Source organism: Alligator sinensis, unplaced genomic scaffold, assembly GCF_000455745.1.
Source record: "Alligator sinensis unplaced genomic scaffold, ASM45574v1 scaffold528_1, whole genome shotgun sequence".
NCBI classification, from domain to species: domain Eukaryota; kingdom Metazoa; phylum Chordata; order Crocodylia; family Alligatoridae; genus Alligator; species Alligator sinensis.
The window spans coordinates 1,197,508-1,201,823 of record NW_005841846.1 but is presented as its reverse complement, the minus strand read 5'-3'; the positions used below and the strand labels follow the sequence as shown (position 1 = coordinate 1,201,823).

The 4,316-nt window shown below is 50.6% G+C and overlaps 1 long non-coding RNA gene across 1 annotated transcript in view; it reads left to right on the top strand.

Moving 5' to 3' along the window:
• Positions 1 to 4,316, top strand: part of LOC102382200 — an 18,516-nt gene that overhangs the window by 10,832 nt on the left and 3,368 nt on the right. The gene's annotated exons all lie outside the window — the stretch shown is intronic.

The following is a 4,316-nucleotide window of genomic DNA, read 5'->3' as shown; positions in this document are numbered from 1 at the left end:
CCCTTAGCCATATGGCTAGTGGTTCCCTAGGTTTTATTTTTGATTCTTGGCATGACTCTTGTAATTCGCCCTGGGTGCGGGTGTGGTGTGTGATGGTGGTACGGGTTGTGCCTTGTGCATCAGTGACCTGCTCGACGAGCACTATCAGGTGGAGTGCGGTCAGGACAGGGTTAACCGCGTTGGGTGGTGTGCGGGCCGGGCGTGACCCGGGCCCTTTTTCGTGCTCTGTGCGGGCTGTGGCCAGCAGCCTGGGCACGCGGGGTCGGAGAGAACGGGCAACAAGCTAGAATTAGGCACAGACTCGTAGCGGTAGATTTAAAGATTGTTTACTTACACCGAAGGTGGTTGCGGTGCAGGCTGGAAAACTTGCTTGAGTTACGGTTACAGACAAAAACAACATGAACGATCACGTGGAGTTTGCTAGGCTCCACGGAAACAGAGCTCCGGATGCCCTGGGCAAGCGCGCCACCAAAATCGGAAACTCGTAGATACGTCTTATAAAATTTGTCACTCGAAGACGGGAAGAGGTGGGCGATGGATCAGGTCGCCAAGCTCCTCTGAATCTCACACAGGGTCTCTATTACCCTGCCGTGTACCCAGAGTCCCCACGAGATGGATGTGGAGTCCTCTTCGGCTTGGGCAGAAACCGCTCAAGCCTCTTATACGGCTAACAGGCCAATCGTTAGCCGCCACATGGGAATAATTTAGAAGTAGCCAATAGCGGGGAACAAATTTGCATACGGGTGGCGGGAACTCTTTTGCACCGTGCATTTAATGCACCCTGCAAAGGAAACCACAAATAGGCGGGAAATTCTTCCTTGCACCGGGGTTTTCCTCTGCAATAGAAAACTCTACCGTGCAACGAAGCTGCAATTTGGCGGGGATATTTCTAGTGCCGAAGCGCACACAAAATCATACCTTTGGGTTATGACAGGTAGAAGCACTGGGTATAATTCTCCTCCCTCAGCTGGGAGTGCTGGATACAATTTCTCTCTCCCCCTGTCAGCTGGGAGCACTGAATGCAATTTTGCTCCCTCATAGGGAGGCAGGCTTTCCCGTGGCATCACTCCAGGGGGTGGGGCCAAGGGCGATGGCACGGCCGGCCCACCTCCTAGGGGAATCCCTGCACCCTCCTGGTGTTCCCCGGCGCCATTTTCTGGCATTGGCTCGAAGCCCCCCGCCGCTTGCTCCAGTGACTCCACACTCGCTGTGCGCAATTGCATTGCTGAACTTTTGTTTTTCCACAGTAGACCCGTTACCGCACGACACAGCACTTTTATCACTTTCCCTTTCTTCCATTTTGGGCCCCCTGATTTCACCGCACGGCAGCCCTTGGTCTTTAGGCCTTCGTCACCATGTGACCCAGGCGATAGGGCTGGACAGTCAAACCAATCCGGCGGGGTGGGTTCCCCTCCTTCCCTCGGGTACCGGGTGCCCTGGGCAAACTCTTGAGCGGGGGCCAGATTTTTCGCCTTCTTCGCCTTCACCCCCACTAAGAACTTAATTACTCTTAATTACTCCACTTTGCCCTTGAATCCTGTTCGTGACGCCATGTCTCGGCCGGGTGGAGCCGACCGAGGGAAACGCTGGTTAATTAAGCAAACGTCAAGCGGGCTGGTGGATGGAGAGGCGACACACCGTATTGGTTTTATAAAGAAAGCTTTACTTACACTGCCGATGGTCACAGTGCAGGGAGGAAACTTGCTTGAGTTGCAGTTGCAGACAGACAAACACAAGTGAGATCTCTTCCGAACCGAACTGAGATGAGTCGTCGATATACGACTCCACGAGCGCTTTTTCACACGGGGGATACGTCAAATTACACTATGACGGGGAGTGGCTAAGAGCTGATCAGGCCTCTCTGTCCTCCTCCAAGACACACGCGGAGTTTGCTAGGCTCCACAGCGCGCTCAGAGTTCTCCACAAGGTGGTTGTGGAGTCCTCCAACTTGGGCGGAAGCTGCTCTAACCTTTTATACGGCTAGCGAGCCAATTGCTAGCCGCCATGTAGGAATAATTTAGAATCAGCCAATAATGGGGTACGAATTTGCATGTGTGTGGCGGGAATTCTTTTGCACCGGGGATTTCTCTCTGCAGCTGAGAAATCCACCGTGCAAAGAAAGCTCCATGTGGCAGGAAAATTCCAGTGTGCTGAGGCACTAAAAATCATTGGGTTATGACAGAATGATGAGGAAATCCCAGACAACCTCAGGGACACTATGATTGTGACAATCTTCAAGAAAGGTGACAAGTCTGACTGTGGAAACTACAGTGATCACTTTACTTTCCCCCACAGGAAAGATCATTGTAAGAACCCTCCTGAACCACCTCTTCCCCTTTGCTGAACAGCTCCTTCTGGAATCTCAGTGTGGGTTTAGGGCATCAAGAGGCACAACTGACATGATCTTCACAGTTCACCAGCTGCAGGAGAAATGCCAGGAACAACATAAGCATCTCTACATGGCCTTCTACAGATCAGTGCTGGTCCCTGCTGTGTGATCTGGGGCTGCATTGGGCGGGCAGTGGCAGGGAGGAGACCCTGGCATGGTCTCTGCACCCTGTGGGGCCAGGTCGTATGGCAAAGCAGTGCTGGTGCCTGCTGTGCAACCTGGCTCCGCAGGGAGCAGAGATCCATGCCGGGGGTTTCCTCGCTGCTTCTGCCTACCCCACACAGCCCCATGTAACTGGGACAGTGTGGGGTGGTCAGCAGTGGTAAGGAGACCCCCCAGAGCAGATCTATGCTCTCTGCAGGGCCGAGTTGTATGGCAGGGACCAGCAGCTTGCTCACTGCTCTGCACTGCTTCCCTGCAACCCAGTATGACAGGGATCAGAGATCTTTGCGGGGGTCTCCTCACCTCCACAGAGGGCAGCACCCCTCCCCCTCCCCCTGGATGAGCCACCCATGGCCCCATCCTGCTCCCTGATGGGGCCCCAAGCCCCACCCAGCTGGGTAGGACTGTGTGAAGCCTCCCTTGCAGCCCATTCAAAACAGATTTGGAGGAGCATTGGCTGAAACAAATTCGGCCAAAACAAAACAGGACAGTGATCCAAAATGAATCACTGTTCTCCAAAATGGCTGAATCCAATACCGAATTGAAGCACAGCCATTTCGCACATCCCTACTGATTATCTCTATGAATTCATTAATTAGTGAACCTTTGAGTGTTAATTGACTGGGTAATAGACATTGAGAGATAATACCCAGCAGAAGTTTAATGGACCTTTCTGAGTTGCCTTGATTTCTTAGGTGAAGGTGTGAGGGTAATGGATGGTCCATTATAAGTAGGCTTACAGTTTAGCTGAACTAAACTGATGGAAGAGTGAATTGTGGACCTCCATGGGTGACAAGATGTCAGAAACTGGACTAAAAGATCTAAAACCAAGAAACAAATTGGTAACTGAATTACATAACAAGATTGGCCATTGGCACCTTGAGAGGAAAGGGACAGGGCGTAGGGAAGGAGGAGCCCTTCAAAGCAACTACTCTGGGTTGAAGGCATTCCACCATCCTCCACATAATATTCACCCTTCTTTTTTCTATATTAAAAAGAAATCATGGCAGGAAAGACTGGAGGAGAGGGCGGAAAGTAGACCTTAGCACCAGAGAAGTGAATACAATCAACATACCTTCTCACAGATGGTTACAAAGAGGATGGAGCTAGACTGTTCTTAGTGGTGGCACATGACAGAACAAGGAGTAATTTTCTCAAATTGCAGTCGGGAAAGTTTATGTTAGATATTGGAAAAACTTTCTCATGAGAAGGGTAGTAAGGTCCTGGAACAGGTTACTGGGAGAAGTTGTAGAATCTCCATTCTTAGAGGTTTTCAAGACCTGGCTAAACAAAGCCTTGGCTAGGATGATATAGTTTAGGATGATCCTGCTTTAAGCAGTGGGTTTGACCAGATGACATCCTAAGGTCCCTTCCAACCCTAATTTTCTATGATTCTCAGTTTTGTTGTGGTATTCACCCATGTCATTCTTTAGACAAGCGTTTACTTCTTTAGGCATGGCTCCCTGGGTCTGTACCTTTTGAGGCAGACAGTTTGGCCTGGTGACTCAACCTCAGGAGTGCTGAATGCTCTCGCCTGCCACAACTTTGATATTGAAATTAGTTGCTGATACTCTGCCTGCTTCGGAACTGCCTTCATGGTCTCTGCCTCCCCAACACCGTGCCTAATGCTAACCAGCTGTTAGAATCCCAATAAAGTAAGGAAGATCTCACGGTCTTTTCCATGCTCCTTTCACTAGAGAGACCATGAAATGTCTGTTGAACTCTTAGGGTAATTCAGCCCTGCTGGTCCAACTTTTCTGATTCT